At 38.1% G+C, this 22,127-nt stretch overlaps 1 pseudogene; it reads left to right on the plus strand.

Moving 5' to 3' along the window:
• Positions 1-1,751: 1,751 nt before the first annotated feature.
• Positions 1,752-3,443, plus strand: LOC149152063 (serine/arginine-rich splicing factor RSZ21A pseudogene; annotated as a pseudogene).
• Positions 3,444-22,127: the final 18,684 nt, after the last annotated feature.

Consider the following 22,127-nt stretch of genomic DNA (forward strand, 5'->3'; position numbering starts at 1 on the left):
GCTTGGACAAACAGTTGAGAACATTTTGGATCTCTGCAAGATCGCCAAAATCTCTGCGTGAAATTGCAGCTGCGTGGAGGAGGCCGCGTTGGATGCCTGTTGGTGAGCATCAATCCGACAGCGTGTTGGATCTGAATTGCTTGATTGAGGCTGAGCAGGTGTGAGGCCGAGAAGGTCTGGTCTTGATTGACGCCGAACAATCAAGGCCATCACTGCGTGAAGCATCCGTGGAAGAAGGCAATATCGCGTGAACTAAGTATCAGAGGAACGAATCTGTCCGGCAAGAAGCACGTGATTTGGGGATTGCTGAAGCCCTTGAAAAGTTAAGTTGGTGTGGCATCAACTCGTTGATGGTACCTTTTAAAAGAAGGTGCTTTTGTAGCCCTCTTGAAGCCAGGGCGAATGAGTATGTTTGGTACTCTTCTTATAGTTTGGGGTCTTTCAACTCGATCAGAATTCATTTGAGGGATATTAGATCTGGTGGACATATGGCGGGAGGAAGGCCCAGATCCTCAGCTTCAAGGCTGGGAATCCGCATACCGAGGAGTTCGATTGGAGAGAGAAGGGAGCTGTGACCGAGGTTAAAAATCAGGGATCGTGCGGTTCCTGCTGGCAGGTCGCTGCAGAGCGGCAGCATCAGGCGCTGGGGACGGGGCCGTGCCCGGGGCGATGCGGGGAAGATTTCTGCGGATGATGATACCGGGGACCTGTTTCTTGGGGACGATGCCGACGGTGATCGGTTGGTGAAGCGGATTGGGGAGGAGAAGTGGAACCAGCTTGCCGAAGCGATTGATAGTGTCAGTGGAGACATTGTTCCAGATCCAGCAGAAGATATCTACGAGGATGCGCTGCATTGGCTCTCATTTTTCGAGGACGGAGGAGAACGCCCCTCCCTCAAGTGATGCGGATGATGGTGGCAGATTGGGATCGATGTTAGGATCCTGTGGAGCGTGACGATGCCCGCTTCCAGCAGGGCGTCGTGGGATCGAGGCTCAGCAATTCGTCCGATGCGCTGGACAAAATTTGGTTTGAAGGACTGACGGATAAGAGTAAGCTCGGTATTGATCAGGGGCTCGTGTATTGCTGGATTAGTACAGTCCACGATTTCATGCTTGAGAAGCCAAGGCGGCAGGTACGAAGAACTCCACGCAAGAAAATGAATCCCTGAAGTCCGCACTGAAGTCTCTCGAGGCTAGAATTCAGTTTCTAACAATGAGGGATTCGGTTCCCAGGTATGACTCCTCTGCGGACGTCGTTCTACTTACACCAGATGGTGGGCGATTCGTTGCCCACAGTTCAATTCTGTCAGGTCGATCTATTGTTTTCAAGGCGATGTTAAATTCAGGCATGCAAGAGTCGAGGAGCATGGTAATAAGGCTGGAGGACGTGAACAAAGAAGCAGTGGCCATATTCTTAAAATTCCTTTATAAGGCCCAGATAGATGCAAAGGATTTCCAAGAAAATGGTGAGGTAAAAGCCGAGATGATTATTCGGCTGTGCCAGCAATACCAGATCGATTTCCTACTCTCTACATTTCAAAATTTCATAGTTGAAAACATTATTAACATTGAAAATTTGGAAAGCATTCTGTGTATTGCGGACATATATGAATTAGATGTTGTCAAGACTGCAATCACCCAAGACAGTCGTTGGAGTGCTCTTCATGCAGTGGAGTGCTTTCAGGATTATTTCCTTTGACGAAATAGCAGATATCAGAGGAGAATGGAAGATCGGGGATCCGTGATGAGGCAATGTCGCGGGTGTACATGGGGAACTTGGATCCCCGGGTAACCGAGCGGGAACTGGAGGACGAGTTCAGAGTCTATGGCGTTCTGCGCAGTGTATGGGTAGCTCGTAAACCACCTGGCTTTGCATTCATTGAATTTGAGGACCGCAGGGATGCAACTGATGCTGTACGTGCTTTGAATGGCAAGAATGATTGGAGGGTTGAGCGTTCTCGAAATTCTGGTGCGGTGAGTGTGGAGACCCGATCTGCTGCAAAGGAAGCGTGGATCTGGAACGAAGGGGCCGAAGGTACGTGCTCACAGTGGCCGTTGAGATCGGTGTAGCCGCTGCCAAGCTGTGTGTGGAGGTCGAGCTGGAGGCCGACCTGTGTGAGTTTCAATCTACGAGATCGAAGCACCGGAAACTTCCCTGGAGGCAGAGAAAGCCTGGGCGGAGGATTTCTTTCACTTGGCAAGGTGCTTTGGAGGCCATCAGTTTGAAATGAGGGCCGGTTAGCATGGTGATGGACAAGCCATAATAGTTGCGTTCGAATTTCTTTGGTAATACGCTGCCACTGCAACAGTAAAATGTGGTATTTATAAATGTTTTGGAATTATAATCATTGAGCTTAGCTAACTCAATGGAGTGATTTTGTTAGAATTAGCTACTCTAACAAATCATGCAAGTAAAGCCAAGACAATTAAATCAGAAAGATGATGCAAATGTGGTGGGTAACAAGGTTGAATTGCACCAAATATTAATTTTGTGCAACAATGATATCAAAGGAGCAACGACAACGTCTATGGCGGACAACAAAGTAGATTTTTTGTTTTAGTGTGGTTTGTGGAATAGACTCCCTAGCATATTATAATAGTCATTGTATGTACCAGAAACTCCAAATGTTGAATGTAAGCCTTGTAAAGGCATTTGAAAGTTCGTGGTGATCTCAAAACCACTTTGTAATGGTTTGTGGTCAGCCTGAAACCATCTTTTGTCACTGTAATGTGACGGTTGGTGGTGAACCAGAAACCATCTATAGAGTCCTAGTGGCTACAGGATTTGCCCGGTGGTGGCATATTGAAGTTGGCGGATTTGCCCGGTGGTGGTAAATCGGACTTGCCCGGTGGTGGCATATTGAAGTTGGCGGATTTGCCCGGTGGTGGTAAATCGGACTTGCCCGGTGGTGGCATATTGAAGTTGGCGGATTTGCCCGGTGGTGGTAAATCGGACTTGCCCGGTGGTGGCAGATTGCCTTTGTGGCTGAATCGCCTATGTGGCTTGAGGTGCCTTTGTGGCTGTGTGTACACAGGAGCTTTGTGCTCGTAGGAGCAGGTGGACTGCAGTAACACCTGGCTCAGACTCAGATGATTTTCTCTGAGTAGAAGGGGATTGGCGTTTTTCGCGCTAACAGCAATGCCAGGAAGGCCAACTGGCGCGTATGTTAGGCCATTAGTCGCGCCAATAGGTGCGGGTTTTTTAGTTAAGGATCGCGCCAATTCACCTTCGAGGGGATCTGCGGGAAGCCTCAACTTCGTTTGACGGTCTGCAAGGGGTGCAGGATCGGAGAAGTTGCAGATCTATCCGGGAGAGGCGGATCGGATCAATTTTGATCAGATCAATTCTTCGGCTGTATTGGAAACGTCAAATTTGCAGATTGTGGATCTGTCCGAAGACGGAAAACTGTGTTTTTGGAGGTTTTGTACATGCAATTCATGTGATGATGGTGGATTTGACTATCATGACAAGTAGTCATTAAGGGGGGGAGTTGGAAATAATTAATTCCTACTTGTCTGTGGTTGTAATTTTCTAATTGAGGAGTTTGTTCCTATATAATAGGAATAAGCTAGAATATAGTTTCTCTTAGTTTAGTGTGTGGTTGAGAGAATATCTCAACCACACTACTGTACGTCTAAGATAGCATTCCTATCTTGAGACTATTGATTGTATAAATATCTTGTAATTTCCTCATTCATTAATTAATAGAGAATATATTGATTGAGCTAATTTTATCTTGCACCCTGTAATACTGGACTCTTAAATGGCTTGGAAACATTTACCTCTCACCCTGAGATATGGGTTTGGTATTACACCTATCGAGAGAAAGAATGTGTGGTCGTTCAAGGGTTAGACCTGCGAACAAGATAATTATAGACTCCGCAAAAAAATCCAGTAAATAAATCAAAACTACTAATAAACGCCCATGCAGTGAGATAACCAATCGATACCTGTATACTACTTGACATGGTAGACAATGAGAGATTTCAGGGAAAATATTGCCATTCCTTTTTCTCTTTACAAAGGCACTAGGGGTGCGGTGCACCAAAGTTATAAAGGAATAGTCTTCCAAAAATAGAAAACCAATTATTAAGTGATGTATAACCGTAAAGAAACTGACCACCATTGGATTGTCTAGATTATTCCCAACCGTGGATAATAGATTACCAAAAAGGCCATGTGAAATTCACATCGATACCTGTCTAGTCAATTTAATGTCTTAAATTGCTCTACATAAATTATCAATCCGGGTATCGTAAACTGATGAAGTGTGGTGCACTATATGTGCTTAGTTAACCTTTCTCTTACTTCGTTGTTTTATAGTTTATGTTGTTTTTGGGGTTTTGTTCTTGTTGGTTTTCTAAGGTCTTAAGAATACTTTTAAAGGACAAGTATGGATAAAGATTTCAAGACAAGGCCTATGTCCTTAATGGTAACTTCCAAAACTTAGCACTTCAAAAGAACTTAAAACATGTTATTGATGGAGTTAGTATTTAAAAAAAAGTGTAAATATACGGCTAGTTCAATCAAAATAAAATGAAATAATCAAATAATGAGAGAATGACTATGAGACCCAGTATCCTTACTGCTTCAGCAAAAGGACAAGATGATTCTATCACGTCATTAGTTCATTAAAAGGCTATGTGCATCACTAATCTACAATCAACTTGAAAGCAATTTATGTACAATAATATACATGTTAAAAAGAAAATAAAATGCAGTAATTCAAACTGTACATTAATATACATGAAAATCAGAAAAAGAAATACAAGAAATTAAAGTGACAACTATACAAGGCACGGGCCCCCTTCCACCTATGAAATCAAATGCTTAAAGGAAAATAAAGACATCAAATAAAGAACTAATGACATCGGCCCAGTATCTATGCTGCTGATTTAAAATGAAAATGAAATGTGAAATCTAAGTGACACTACATAAAGGAGACAAATCACACTACTTTAACCTTTTCTTAACCTTTTTGCCTTTCAGCTAGATTTATCATGTGATAACAGTTATGAACAAGTTAGCAATGTGAGTCTTAAAGCAAACTAAACCAAGCTGTACTAATTGATATTTTGGCTCCAATAAAGTTATTTGATTATGGAAAAAGAACCATCAATAGATGAACAACTTGATATCTAAGAGCATAAAGTAAAGTACAAGTTAAGGAAATGATACTAATGAAAATCAAACTAGAAAAATAAAGGTCAGCAACATAGACAAGATGATCACATATGCCATTAGTCATGAAATCAAAGCAAAATTAAACACACTTGCATGAATGAAAAATCTAATCTACCTTACATTCTACAAAGCAATATTTACAAAGTGAAATCTACTCTACTTACATCCTAATATGCTCCATGACATCTACTTCACATCTCCTTCCATGTTGAGAACATCAAAGCTTTATTCAATTTCTTCAAAAGTACAAAGTACAAAAGCTTTCAAAAGCCATGGGACTAACAAGCTAAAAGGACTAAGAAAAGACTAAAAGAGAAGACTAAAAAATGAAGGAGAGAGATCTCCTATTTATACAAAAAGATGAGAGCCATCTCATTAATGAGAATCCATGAATCTCTCCCTCTACCTCTAGAGTCCTAATCAAAATAGGAACTGATAAGACACATGTCTTCTTAGAGTTACAATACAATTAGGAGATGTGACACATATCCTCATGATCCCATGATTCTTTCCAACCAAATTCGAATTTGGCCTTAGAGTGCCACATAAGGGTCTTCTAGAAGCCTCCTTTCAACCTACACATGTCAACAATCTCAACCCATTTGTTAGGTATAAGCATATGCACATTATTTTCTAATGTTTAACCACAAATTCACTTAAAAGGCTTAGAAATAATAAATATTGGAAAAACATAAAGGTGGCCCAATGATAATGAAAGTGGGATGAATGTGGTGACATAGTAGTGAAATGGAGGTGAAATGGAGGTGATATAATGGACATAATAGTGAAAGTATAATGCAAATGAATGACATTTTCAAGACTCAACAATACCTTTGACGTGTCCGATTAGTATGCTACCAAGTACACAGTCGGGTTCACAAAACTCGATGGGTCTCTAAATTATTCCAATTACTGTCAAATTTTTGAGCCACCTATACGATCCCAACTGCACATCATTATAGGTGAAGGCATAAAGTTTGAGTGGTATGACCCCTCACAATATAATCAAAAGTACAACACAGTAACTTGGAGAGCATTAAGGATGAAGATATAAGGTATTAAATATATGGATGCGACAAAAAGAGTAAATCTGCTAAGGAAAATATTAACTATTAAAGTAATTCAAGTGCAACTCTTGTCGATTTGATATAATCTTTGTTAAGTAATCTGCACTGGGAATTATGTGCATAGAGATGACATAAACAAATTATATATATATACTTGTATCGTGGCGTGAACGCAAAAGTTATGGCATCAAATAAACGAAGTATGGCACCACCCCTACAAATAGTAATTGGGTATTTTTTATAAATAAACATGAATTCTCATTATGGAGACTTTATCCTTAGTTATGATAGTAAAGAGGAGAAGCGGAAGGAATCATATGCATATAAAGTAGGAATTTGTGGCCATAAACTAATTGTTACACATTCTCGTTTGTAAAATCAATGCATTGGTGAGAGGGGGTAATTATTACCACCGATGCTTCCTTGAGGCTAGCGGACCAACGATATAGAAGGAAGGATATTAAAAAGAAAAAAGGACAAACAAATCTCTCTTATAAGGAGGAGTAAAATTTATGCGATATAGGATACAAAAAAAAGGAAGTAAGTCTAAATATTAAGTGACACATAGAAATATATAGGAGGGAGACCATGATGGGATAAAATTGATAATAAATAGGAATAATTAATTATATAAGTAAGAAATACATGAAGGCGCAAAAACACAAGGAAAAAAACAGGTATATGACAACAAGGATGGTATTATATTTTTTTTCATATATCTCATTCACCAAAAATTTGAAGTAAATTCCAATGCCAGCTAAAAGGGATTGTGAGAAGAAAGGACATAGAAAAATGACTTAAAAATGATAGGCATTAAGAATAAAATTAGAAAAATTGGAGAGTAAATTTTCAATATGCCTATTTCCCAAGTAGTCCAGTCCCACAAGCAATAATCTCTCTTCACTCTCCCCAATCACATGTTTAATAACTGTAAAAATTAACCATTTGGGCATAGGATTGAAGGGTGTTTGATAAAGTTGATCTATTGTTAGATATAACTCCAAAATTTTACTACTGAATCTAGTTTGAAGCTTTATTTGGTTTCATGAAAAGTAAAGTTTACCAAGTGAAGCATTTGACCATTTTTAAAATTAGTTATTCTTAGCAACATTTTTTGTTTCTTCAAAATATTATATAAATCCCAAACTAAAAGTGATCCCTATTGTAACAAATATGGTATTATGTATGTGTTCATATATCTCATTTACCAAACATTTCAATTAAAATTCAATCCCGAGTAAAAGGGATTGTGAGAATCTTGAGAATGAAATAGATTTAAGTGATTAAAAAAGAATAGGTGTTAGGAATAAAATTAGAATATTAGGAGAGTTTACTAAAGAATCCAAAGAGAGTGGCTCAAAAATAAGAATAGGATGAAGACCTAAAAAAGTTGATAACAATAGATTGTATAATAATTTGCAAGGTTGTTGAACTAAAGATTTTATCACCCAAAAATGATCACCTAGCCATTTCTTCCTAGGTTGATTGAAACACACCATGTACGATTAGTTTTACGATAGTAAATTTATTTTCACCATTTTTCCTAAATTATCTCATATTAAAATCCAAAGGCCTCATGAGAATAATTGAATAAATCATTATTTATTTAATTTTTTTCTAGAAATAATTATTTGATAATTATTCTTGGTCACCTTTGACTTAATCACCTTGGAATAATTAAATAAATCACTATTTGCTTATCATTCCTTATTTTTACTTTGAGATAATTGTTAAACAATTATTTAATAATTATTTCAAATTCACACCTTTCTTAATTCTCACAAAGTGACTAATAAATTATTTTTATTTGTTAATTACTCCAACCACTTTATAAATAAAGATATCTCACCATTTTGAATATCTTTTCCCTCTCCAAAAAATATAATAAAGTATTCTCAACAGCTAGATTTTGATTTGGTCAATAATATTTTATTATTTTCCAATTCCTATTTTGGCTCAATATTTTGTTATAAATAAGATGGTTTTTCATTCATTCTTCTCCTTGATCATTCTCATTGTCACCACTATCGTCTTGTCGTATTTGAGCTCCCATCTGAGTTCCTATTATTTATGTTTTTTTTTAGAGAGAGAAACAAATCATTGAACCACAAGGACATCAAAAACACTAATCCCATATAACGGGATCTATAGACCCATGATGTAAATTCTCCTCATCGTGTGTTTTAATAAAATTATTAGTCATTTAAGGCCTCTATTGGGTTATTGCACTTCATTTTCTTGCTGTTATATGTTTTTCTTTGCAAGATATACTTTGTTGTGAAGTTTTTCTCATATTTTATTGCAGATCTAAAGCATAGAAGTAGCCATATTTTGTTGTTAGGGTCACTTGTCACCAACGACTTAAGTGAATAATTTTTGGTACAATTCCCTGAAATATGTACACTAACAAATGGTGACTCCATTATGTCTTTAGCTGTATAGTCGTCAACAATTGATGACTCCATTGGTGTAGCAATTCAGAACCTTGGAGATTAGTATTTCAATTATCTTCAACATTTTTCCAGCTATTTTTACCCTCTCAATTTCTATTTTTAGATCTCATTTTTTTTGGAAAATTTTCTATTTTTGTAGGGGTTCCTCATCTTTCTGTAGGTCTTAGGTATTAGCCAAGAAGGAGACATCACATTCTGAGTCAAATCTGCCGAGTGAAAGAAGCGGGAATAAAGCGTACTTTTTGGCCCTTTTTCTACGCCCACACCGCACTTTTTAGGCCAAAAGCTCCCACCAACGCACTTTTTAGGTCATTTTTTGCATTGCAATTTTTCAGAACTTGTTTTCATATTTTTTCAGATTTTGTCGAGAGTGTTTCTTGTGTGCAAGTAATGGTTACTATTCTTTCTTGTGTCACCCCTTGGACTATATCTACTTATTAGTTTTTCATTGAGTAAGGAAAAACCCCCCTAGGGTTTAGACTACACTTCCATCATTTAGGAAGAGAATTTTTGAGTTGAGAAGTCTAGTTTTGCAACATTTTCACTAACTATTTTCTAGGTTTTTATCCACATGTAACCATTCTGGATAGGTATATTCAACATTTTATGCCCTTGAGAGTTTTGTGTTGCCTTTCCCCATTAGGTTCCCCTTGTGTATCTTGGTTTATGGAGCTTCTTTCCTATCCTTTTCCAACATTTTCACCTTTGATTTTTGTTGTTTTTCTACACCATTTTCAATATCATTTTTTCCTTTAGATCCTAGTCCCTTAGACATTAGGTATTTTGGCCTTTTTTGTGTCTTTTAATTTTTTGTTTTACTTCACTATACTTGTCGCTTGATATCCTTCTTGGGTTCTTAGTTGTGTGCTTGAGTTTGTTGTTTATTTTACTATCCGTTTTCAACATTATTTAAAGTTTTCAACACTTTACTTTTAGTAGTGCATGGCATCATCAAAACATGGTAAATTAACTCATCCACTTGAGAAATTACTTCACACACACACACACACACCTTAAGTGAACATGTTCTTGGTTAACACTACCAAACCAAGACTTGAAACACTACACCTTAATAATTCAACTCACATGGATTAAGCCCACTTGGGCACGAGGGCCAAAACAATATTTGTAGTTAGGCGTAGGATCAGTGGGATAAGCTTCCAATAACATTTATTGATTTATTACATTGAGACCTATAAATTTTATATATTATGGAGCTTAAAATTCTTCACCAACCCACGGTCCAAATCTGGAGTGCGCCAGAAACCCGATTTAGTGGGGGTTAGGTAAGACCACAATGTGAGCGATTCTCCTTGGGTCTAGCCAACCCGTGGTACGAAATTCCATGTTGTGGTTGATCACGAGGAAGCTCAAGACTCGACCACCCCCATGGGATGAAGGTAAACTTAGTGGTAAATATTAGGAAAACACCCTATAGGACTAGTTGTGGGTAAGTAGTTGATCCTCTACCCCACCTTTCTCTAGACAACTCTTCTTGCAGGGATCAAATTACGTCAAGTAAGAAGACTCTTGGAAGGCCATATCAAACAATATAATTAGGACTTGTTTGAGGATTAAGATCACCTTTAAGATAGAGGTCATATTTTCTTTGATAGGACATGGTTTCTTGAATTATATTGGCATTCCATTATAGTTAGTTTACACTTGGAACCAATGCACTAGGTGTTTTCTTGTTGTATTCTACTCTTTTTATCCTATCATAACCCTTTAGTATCTTGAGTCATATTTATCTTAAACCATTTCTCCCCCTAGGCATTTTTCGTGGAGACTTCGTGTTCTTCACCCCCAGTTTCCTTTAGCGCATCTTACCCCCACCCCCCCCCCCCCCATAGAGTTAGAGCCCATCCTCCTATTTCTCCATTGAGTCCCCATATTGACTCTAGTTCATCTAATTCCTCTACTTCTACCTATGATTCCACATCTTTCTATCCCCTCATCGCCACCATGTTAGGCACCAATGTGGGAGGTGGAAACTAAGGTTGTAACCAAGGTCTTAACAATGGTAACCCCATCGCGGAACCTTTAATGGTATGCTCACTAATACTCCCTTGCCTCCTTATATGGCTAGTTTGATCCTCCCTAATTTTAGCTAGCTCATCAACGATCATCTTCTCCATAAACCCAATTGGCCTGCTATGCCTACCAAGCTTCTTTTCGACATTCCTAAGTTTAAAGGTAATCTTGGAGAAGACCCCATTAATCATGTTTGATCTTTTCACATGTGGTGTTCATCAAATTCCATGACTGACAACTCCATTCCTCTTCATCTCTTCCAGCACACCCTAAATGGAGTTGCTTCCAAATGGTATGTGGACCAAACACATACATCCCATTCTACCTTTGTGACACTCACCAAATATTTTATTTCCTACTTTCAATTTCCTCTCTGATATGACACAGGTACCGAACTCTTGACAACTTTTTGTCAAACATCTTCCACTTGCCTTTCTGACAATGTAAAAGAACGACACAGAAGGATGAGCAGGTATAGAGCCCCTAAGTATGAAAACCGTGTATATATGGATTGGTTTCTAAGAAATATTTTGCCCCCCATAGGTAATATTCCACCTCTCACTCCCCTCAGACTAAGGAAGAAACTCTCTAGATAGCATTGAAATATGATCTGATCTATGCTCAGTTAGGTTATGTTTATTCTTTCCTCCCCTATGGGTGACCATCCTAATATCATGACCCAGAAATAAGGTGGACAACCCAAGCAGAACAAGGCTCTTAGAACTAATAAACATTGTGCTTGTTACATGTTTTTTGGCCATTCTACCCATGAATGTCCCCTTCTACCTCAAATGCATCGAGTATGGTAAGCTCAACCAACTACTTCTCGAGGATGTTAGCCCACTGCTCCACCTCGTCCCCCTCTTTCTTCATCACAACCGGTAGTTCTTAATAGTCCTTTTCCTCATCAAGGATATGTCGTTTCCCAACTCACACATTATAATGCAGGCACCCCACCTTCATAATCTGGCCATAACAATTACGATATTCTCATGATGAATTATAAAGAATTTGACACCAAACAACTTCACCTCTAGACTCGATTGTGCAATTATGACCAAACTCCTTCAAAGAGAACCATTGAGTCACAACCCAATGTTTCTATTGAGCCCATATTGTGACCAAATGAAACCTTAGATATCCCTCTGCCTAAGGTAGAGGTCCCTCCTAATATCTCAAAAGGTCCATTATGTCGAAATGTTGCTCCATTTAAATCTGCCCATACCTATAGTATTGTAAATGACTTGGCACAGTCTCCTGTTGCCATGTCAAGGCTAGAAGTCCTTCAGACATGCCCATTCCAACATAAATATCTACTTTATAATACAGTTGTTGTGGAACCTCTTGATGATCGTTTGATTTTCTTTGATGTTGATAAAGTGGAACATCCCCCCTTCCTTCATCGATTACCTTTCAAATACTAGTTTCCATAAAGAAAGCCACTGTCCAGCAATGTATCATAGATGAAGGCACCTCCATCTGTGTGATGGCCATTACTGTTTGGAAGAAACTTGGGTCCCCTCACTTGTCACCATCCACTATCACTCTTTGTGCTTAGGATAGTCACCCCTGGCAACCCCTCAGTTTATATCGCAACTACCCCATAACTGTTTCTAGCAAGCCAATTTTGATCGATATTGAAGTCATTGATGCCCGTTTAGATTATAACATATTGTTTGGTCGTAGTTACACCTATGCCATGTATATTGTCACATATTTTGTCTTTCACAATTTGTGATTTCCTCACAATGGAAAGACTGTCACTATCGAGCAACTGAGTTACTATGACCCTTAGTATCAGACTTCCCCTTAAACCATTATTTCATCTATGAATGTAAATAAGAACATTCCTACCTTTACCGATGTTTCTGCCAAAGTTTATAAAGATTCCACGTTACTTGGGGCTTATTATGTCCCATTGCCTACCCCTTCTAAGCCCATCTCTTCGAGTGTTTGCATGCTTCAAGTGTCACAGGCCGCTACCAAGCAATTTAGTACGCCTTCATAATAGCCAAACCCTTCGCAACCCCCTACTTTGGAATCAACTCATTCTTTAGGTATAATTCCTCCATGCCAATTTCCTTTTGCTGGTGTCTCTCCTAGTCCTTTCCAAATAAGAACCATCCCCCCAGGTCTTAACCATCTAGGAGAAGTTCCCCTTGGTCATTACCCCTCCATTCAGATACCTTTCTTATTCCCATCAAAGGGAATATTTTATAATAATGTTATGGCTACGTTGATCCTTCGTAACATCACCTTGGGAATCCTAGTATGGGTCATTGATCCTCCCACAAAAAATCCTCCCAACCAACTCAAATCTTATACAGTTTGACTCTGGTTCAACCTATTATTCCTTCCCCTTCCTTTGCATCAGTTCCAAACAACCTCAATAGGAAGCCACTCTTGTTGTGAAAGCATCTAGTGAGGGGGGGAAATCCCAGGAAAAAGGGAATCAAATAAAAGGCACCCCAATAAAATCCCACTCCACCTAAACCACCAAAGCCTACTCCCCCATGTATTTTGTGTGATCTTGTTGGGAATTCCACCAATAATTGTCCCAAACTCCCTCATATTAAGAATGTGGTCTCTGATAATTTTCGTGACTCTAACATTTCTGAGGTCCACATCACCTTACCTGATTCCACCAAGGAGAACAAAATGTTACACATGAATCAGCCTTGTGATTTGTAACATAATTATGGAAATTATTCCCACAATTGTCCCTGTATCAAATATTTTCATGATACATTTCAAGTTCTTTGCGAGTTAAACGTCACTCATAATGATCCCACTTTCCCTCTACCGACACATTTTATCTCGAATGCTTTGCCAGAACAAGAGGTTTCTCAACCCACCATTGTGATTCCCCCTCCTAATGTCAAGATCACAGATAGTTGAGCCCCTATTATCTACCTATCACCATCCATGGGATCGATCTATTTAGACTCTTTAGGAGTTTCCTATTGTGATTGTTTCAAACCTTCTTGGAAGGCACTTAAATCTCAACATCGGCAGATGTCACCTCCACTAGTCACCTGTCTCATGTTTACAATGATGCATATGCAAACCTTGTCTCCCATGGTGATGATTGGTTTCGTCACCCCTTATTTCAAGCCGAAGAATTAAAACCACATCCATGTTTATGCAATTATATTGAAACTCAATGTTTGGGTAAGGGGGCATCTATTTTTGAGACTAGGAGAAGTAATTCTCCCTAATCCTCTTAGTGCATCTGGTAGTTTTGACTCTAGTTACACCATTCTTTCCCACCCCGCAGAACTTATAGTCCCATATCACTCTAGATCGCCATAGGGATGATCCACTTAATCATCCCTTTGTCTTACATCGACAACCCAGTCCCTTTGACATTGTTGTTGTTCAACCACCATGTCGTCTAAGTGAGCATCTGTTCATTATATCTAAGGCCATTCTTTGGTATGGTGACACCATGTACGCGAACCCAAAAATTCAGTCCATTTCACTCCTACATGCATTGCCAAATGGGATTGAAAATCCATCATTGCCTTTCTCCAACTATAGATATCTATATATATATATTCTTCCGATAAGCATAAAAACAACAAATGACAACAACACCACATGTACCTCCATAACATCTTTTTAGAGTCCATTATTCTAAATACATCTGGCATCTCCATATCATCCTACAACCATACACACAAAGATAGGGGCACCTATGTCCCTATGCCTACTCATCATCCTCTACAGAATCTTGTGCTAATCAGGCCAAATTGTTGAATCCCTTATTCGAGCACTTGGAACACAATGGCGCTCCACAAACTCATCCAGCTAGGGGCACCATTCCTACCTTTGCGTACCTGATTTGTCCCCTCCATCACCATATGTTGGGGGATAGTATCTCATGCTTGGGGGCATGATGGTACCCATGGCCACCTTCTCACTTGATTAACATAAGTCTTGGCCTAGACCCCAATGATCTAGCTATGGTTGATTATCCCTTCACTTCTTGGATAGTTTTTCCTACCATCCTCTCCACCGAGCCATATACACATCGTATATCATAGATGCTTGATACCATATCGTAAAATATTCTACTCTATGTGATGCCACACTTACCACCCGGTCCCCATGTTTCACTTCGTGGGTGAGGATGATCCTAAACCTTCTCTAGTAGTTCATTCTTGTATTCCTTGATCACCATTATTCTTCACCGAGAACTCTGCTTCCATGAAGCATCAAGGCCATTTTTAGACAATTAAGGCCACCTTCCTGAAATTCGCAAATGTGGATTTCGACAATCGTTTTGTTTGCTACAAGATCACTAAGATTTAGGGCCTCCTCCTCCTCTCCAAACTCTCCAACAACTCAATGTGTAAATGAGCTAGATATTGGGGGCAAGTCGCTCTTTTATAGGAACAACCCCAGTTTTTTTGTCACCCATTGCAACCAAACCATAGGTTGGTTTGATGAACCATCATCATCATTGGAAGGCTATCAATGAGCTCTATATTGAGACGCTCTTTTTTTCAATCATTTAAAACTTTTCCTAAAAGCCATTTTTTCCATGAGGTCTCACTTTGCTGCCTCTCAAAAATGAATCTTGTCATATGAGTTGTCTATACTTTGGTACTGTTATCCCCTACAATTTCCTAGGCTCAGGAGGAGATTGAAAGAGGTAAACTCGAACCACTTTCAGCTTAGTAGCTAGCCGTACTAAACTAGAGAGGGATCTCTCAAAGGTTTTGTTAATGAATAACTATAAAGAAGAAGGTTTTAGGCTAGATATGCAAGTTTGTTTTGAGTATTTGTGAATTTAGGGTTTTAAGTTTGTTGGACTAGGGTTTAGAGCAGGTAATTAGGTCTAGGCTTCAAGTATACAGTAACAAGTATAAAGAGGAGCTAGGTATCAGTGTGTTATGGTTCACTTAGAGTGTTTGTTAATGTAGTATAGATTTGTGAGTTTAAGAGAACCCAATGGGCATGTGAAAGCATGAATTGATTAGATTTAGAAGAAAAGAAACACAAGTATGATTTCCACATAAACAGAGCTTAAATTCAAGATTTCTATCTATATAACTGCAAGGAAATTCATAAGAAGAAGATAAAGCATGTAAAGAGAGATAATTTATCCATTAGAAATTGATAGGAAAAGAAAACAACACCATAAACTCACTGAAATAGAGTTCCTGAAATATAGCTGCAACTCCTCCTGTATTAGCTGAAGAGAACAAAAGATACAAGCCTTCTCCACAAAAGGCCAACCCCTCTTACTAAATGAGAAATGATACATATAGACTCAATTGACTTCCCCACCTTTAGGAGTCAAATTTTAGGTGGTGGAACTGTTTCCAAGATTCTCTCAACCAACAGGTGAGAGTGAGAAGGTCGAATACAAACACTTCTTTTAGACTTTGTTTTGGATTTTTCTTCCTTAATGAGGCCTATTAAACCATAAAGACAACCTATCATGTCTATTTATTTCATGATTACATCATCTAACCTCGAAATAAATTTAATTGCATCATGAGTTTTGACTTTGACTAAGTCAAACTCCAAACTAGGAAATTACACAATGAAATTTAGATGAAAAACTTAGAAATTTGCAGAAGCACGGCACCAACTTTGAGGCCATTTTTAGGTTCCTTCCTGAAGTCCAAATTGAGATATGAGAGAACATACAACTATCCTTGTCTGGCTGGTTTCCAGAACACCTTGAATTCACTTAAATGACCCATGGTAAGGCCTTCAAAAACTCATTCTCCCAAGGTGTCTCTAGAAGTGCAGCGCCTGTCAAAAAGAGTGGCAGAATGATGATTTTTTACCCATATTTCTCATTTTTCTCAAAATTTGTGCCCTCTTTGAGAAATATGATGAAATTCATTTTGAGAGGAGGCCATGAGCTTTCCAAAACTGCAAATCATTTGTCATTTGGACGCCCACGGAAAAAATGCAGTGCCAAGGCGATGCGCTTCTGTGACTAGCCAATTTTTTGAATTTGGCACCAAAATAGTCAAAAAACCAAAAAATGCTCAGAAATCCTTCAAAATTGGTCATGAGCTGAAAAATGATGTATGTCAAGCCCTCATGGATGCTTCAGCAAGCATCTCCAAGTTATCCCTCTCATTTTTGTCCTTTAGGGTTTCCTTTAGCTTGTTTTCCAATTGCTTGAGCTTGATGTTACATATCATGTTTATGGCTTGATAATGATGTGCCATGTGCCTTAGTAATTGGTTATCTCTATTGGCTTTATCAATAAGCTTTTATAAGTTTTCATTGACCTTATCTAGCCAATACTCTCTATCCTCATTAATCTCCAAGGCAATTTTGTCCTCCATGTCTAGGTCTTCATCTAGCAAATTGTGTCCTTTCTCCTCCTTCAATGATTTTTTGAGTCCCTTGGTCCTTGGCCTCTTTTTCCTGCCTTGTTTTTCAGTTTCCTCAGGTTCACTAGACTCCAAAAATTCTTTGCCTTTGCCTGCTTGCTGCAACAATTTAGTTTTCTCTTTCTCCATGATGAGTTGTCTAGCTTTAAGCTCATTGTTTTCTTGTTCTAGGAAGGAGATAACAAACCTTGCTCTTGCCATGTTGTCCATGAGTGCTTTGATTTGAGAATCCTTCTCTTTGATGATCTTCTGCATGTTTGAAGGCTCATTTTTTGTTTCTAAGTCCACCAATTGAAATTCATGCTCAATTAAGTCTTCATCCTGTATATGTGATCCCATTTTGCTGATGTAGAAGGCTTGGCCCTTTTCTCAACCTAAGAAGTAAACACGAGCCTTTTTCCTCTTTGATACATTCTAGTCACCTTAGGTCTAGGTACCTTAGGAACCTCCTCTCACTTGCTTGATGATCCTACCTCCATCTATTGTGTTGGTGTGTTTTGATGCTAAACTGAAACAATATTCTCATGCCATTGCAAAGTTGTTTCTATGAATGAATCCCATGTCATGTTCTTCTTTGCAAGCTGATGGAGAAATACAATCTTTATCAAGCTATGATGAAAAATACTAAGGTAGTGTTCTTTGTTTTTCACCTGTACCTTCTCAAACATTTTAACAAGGCTTCTACATAGATAATTGCACATGTTGAGAGGTTTTTGAGTTGTAAAGTGCATTAGAAGCTGGATGTGATATGCATACAATCTAGAAAACCTTCCCTCACAGGTGAAAAACTTCATGAAAACCTTCATTAATGGTGGATACTTCTCCAGCAGGTACCTAAATGAGATGATGTCTATATGAGTCTCCCTGTAGGGTGTTTTCACGAAACACCTTTAATGTTCAAGATCCAAATTCATACCCTTAAACCAGTATTCTCCATGATTAGGTATCCCTATAGCAATTGAAATGGAAGCCGCTGAAAATGTAAACTCAACCCCTGCTATGATGGCCCTTTCCCCTTTCAGATGAGTAGCAATCCAATCAGTCAACTGTTCATGGAAACCTACTTCACATACCCTTTTGCAAAACTCTAGACAATTTACATCTTCAAAACACTGCTTGATGAAGGGTGATGAGTTGATTTCATTGCAGTTCTTAGGCTCATATCTGAGGATTTTTCCTCCTTTATGTTGTTTTTTCTTCTTTGGTGAAGAATCTCCCTCCATGATGGTAGAAACCCTAAATGACAAGAAAATGGAAAAACAATGAAAAATGAATGGAAAGATGAAATGAGGGGTTTGAGGAATGGAAATGATGGTAGGGGAATTTTTAAAATATGAATAGGGGCTACAAGCAACTTATGAATAGGGGCTACAAGCAACTTATGAAGAAAAAATTAAGTAAAATGAGGGAAAGGAATGTTTATAAGAAATTGAAAAACAGAGCTGCTAGGAAATCTGCTCAAAATGCTAGGTATGAGCTAGGGTTTAGGTAAAGGTGAGGCAATCTGATGATTGATAGGTTATTTAGTGACTCAAAGTGTATTTTAAACATGTACAAAGGTGTGAGGTGGAAGATTTACATGTTTTCAATATCAAAACTAGACAAACCATTAGTTACACTAGCTTGCAGCATGAAAATTTCACCTAAACCCTAGATGAAGAGAACTTGCATTTAAATTCATCTTGCCAAAGGAAAAAGGTAAGAAAAGTGTTATACTTACTTGTGGACAAGCTTAGGTTAGCAAAAAATTAGATTGCAGGCTCCAAAATTGAGTTTGGGTGAGTTTTGAAGAGTTTCGGGATGCTCTGGCACAGGAGAAATGTAGTGTCTAGAAGCACAGCGCAGTGTCCAGAAGCACAGTGCCGGCCTTAGAAGTGCAACACAGTCTCTAGAAGCGTAGCAGCACCAATTTCTGACCAAATTTGCCCAAAAAACCCTATGTTTTTTCACTAATGGAGGGGAGAGCTCAATGAACAAGGGAGAATAGGAAGTAAATGAAATGAGTTTGGAACCTTTTGGGTTTTTATAGACAAAATATGTTTCCCTTTTGAATAAAAATGGGCCCCACATACCTTTCCAAAACCTGATTTTTCACCTTTTAAACTGGGCCACTTTGGAGAGTTGAAACCTGAGTTGCTCTTTATCTTTTTGAACAGTGAGACTTCTTCTTCTGGAACCTTGAGATTGCAACCATGAAGAACTTATGAAAATTCATAAAACTTAAGCAAAGAGTTTCTTATCATGATTCATTTAATGTTGGATTTATGCATGGAATGAGGATGGACCTTGAAACCCTAATGACTTAATGAAGACATGAGACTGAGTGGAATGGTAATGATGATGACTGATATAATGAAAACATCCTTTTTATTATGATTCCTTCATCTGAGTGAAGTAGGTAACCAGCATGTGTGATTTTTCCAAAAGGATGGAGACATTCCTAGACAAACTAGCCAGTGACCAAATTTTACTCTGAAAACCTAGTGACATGATAAAATTTGACCTTGAGACTCCTGACAAACTTGGTAAAAGCATATTTGATCACTGGTGACAAGTAGACAAGACTGACACTAACATGTACCACTCTACCTTTGCACTTGTTGACTTATGTGTCGAGATTCATCATGAGTTTGAGCCTCACCCACGTGGCAGCATCATCAAGTCACCCTTGCATCCATGGATTCTTTTCACGGTCCCGCTTAGTCTTGTTAAAATACATCATCCATCATTGTGTCATATTCCTCCCATTTCACTTATGTTTGGCCTCCATCTATACTGATATGTCTTTGAAAAGCCTCGGTTCGAGTAATTTACCATCCCATTTGGGATTAAGTTAGTTTTTTCCAGGTAAACAATGCATCATATGCTATGATAAGGGAATTCGTCATTCCACCACTCATCTTATCCTTCCATCATCATCCTTGGTGTTAGTCTATCAGTCACATTACTATCATCCTCACGCCTTTGTTGAGGAATCCCCATTGCCTCAACTCTTGTGGGCCTTCTTCTGTTGACTTCAACACATTTATTTCAGAATAGTGGTTTAGAGGGTGGTGTACCTTAGTTCCAGCCTTCATCATTGTTCGGTGCCCCAGATCAAGCAAGGGGAATCATCGTTTCCCTTTGACTTGGTTTGTTTTCATGTGCTCAGATTCAACTCATTATTACACGATTGAGAATTGTACACTTAATGGTCTAGTGATCTAGCATATTATACCAACATTTCTCGGGTGTGTGTGATGTACCCAACCTCATGAGGGGGTGGCCCTTTAGGTAGTCCCCCACATGCCCAGATGTTAGCAGATTATGATCCAACCTATGATTAGTTTCCATAGATTTGACTGGTTTGACCTTCGCTGATCACAATGCTCATGTCATGGTCGTCTCCTTCAGATGATCCATTGAGATCTTCAGAAAGCTTTCCTATTCAAGAGGGTTTCTTTGGTTGTGATCCCCCTCGTCACCATGTCAGTTTGAGGGGAATTATGTCTCATGTACTAAGATAATTAGATATTGGTGTATTCAGTCATGGCCTATGCTTTTTAGGTGCATTATGTATATGGGACTCATTGTATCATGTATCATGTACTTTGTTGCTCAAAGCCACATTGTTGTGCACATAATTATTATTTTTCACTCAGTGGGAATGGGTATGCCTCCCCCAACTCATTTCAGATCATGCACTCAAAAATAAAAGGAGACTTATATAAAATTAGTAGTTATCGCCCCCTCCATTATCAGTCCTTCCTTTCCACACTTCATCTCTCTCTCTCTCTCTCTCTCTCTCTCTCTCTCGATGTCTCGTGAAAGTGAAACATACACTGTATTTCAGTCATACAATTTTCTCCTAACCCTCTTATGTTGGGGGGCAACCTGTTGTCATCCAAAAATGATCACCTAGTCATTTCTTCCTAGGTTGATTGAAATACACCATGTAGGATTAATTTTACCATAATAAATTCACTTTCACCATAGAAAATAATTTATTAAACCATTTTTCCTAAATTATCTCTCATTAGAATCCAAAAATCTAATGAGAATAATTGAATAAATAATTATTTATTTAATTTTCACTAGAAATAGTTATTAAATCGTTATTTGATAATTAATTTTGGTCACCTTTGACTTAATAGCCTTGGAATAATTAAATAAATCACTATTTGTTTATTATTCCTTATTTTTATTTTTGAGATAATTGTTAAACCATTATTTAATAATTATTTCAAATTCACCCTTTCTTAATTATTAAAGTGATTAATAAATTATTTTTATTTGTTAATTACTTCAACCACTTTCTAGATAAAGATATTTGACCATTTTGAATATATTTTCCCTTTCCAAAAATATCATAAACTATTCTCAACGAATAGATTTTGATTTGGTTAATAATATTTTACTATTATCTAGTTCCTAATTTGGCTCGGTACTTTGTTATAAATAAGATGGTTTTTCATTCATTCTTCACCTTTATCATTCTCATCATCACCATTATCGTCATGTTGGATTTGAAGTCCCGTATGAGTTTGAGATTTTTTTTTTTTACATGTGAGAGAGAAAAACAAATCACTGAAGCACAAGGATATCAAGGACCCATCCCATGGAATGGGATCTACAGACCCATGTTGTAAATTCTCCTCACCAGGTGTGTTAATAAAATTATTATTCATTTAAAGCCTCCATTGGGTTATTGCACTTCATTTTCTTGTTCTTATAGGTTTATGTTTGCAAGATATACTTTGTTTCATGGTTTTTCTCATATTTTATTGCATATATGAAGCACAGAAGCGACCATATTTTGTTGTTAGGGTCACTTGTCACCATTGGCTTAAGTGAAGCATTTTTTATACACTTCTCTAAAATCTTTACAATAACAAAAGACTAATAGAAGTTAAATTTTCAATCATTATTTAGGAAGTCTAAATACATATTTAATAGGGAATTGTTACTAACTTAATGATATGGATAATCTTTTGAATTTGAAAGAATGGAAGATTCTTGACAAATCAAGCTAGTAATTACCAAAT

The sequence above is a fragment of the Pinus tabuliformis genome, chromosome 9 (assembly GCF_031772625.1).
Source record: "Pinus tabuliformis cultivar Carrire ecotype Pingquan chromosome 9, CPIR1, whole genome shotgun sequence".
NCBI classification, from domain to species: domain Eukaryota; kingdom Viridiplantae; phylum Streptophyta; class Pinopsida; order Pinales; family Pinaceae; genus Pinus; species Pinus tabuliformis.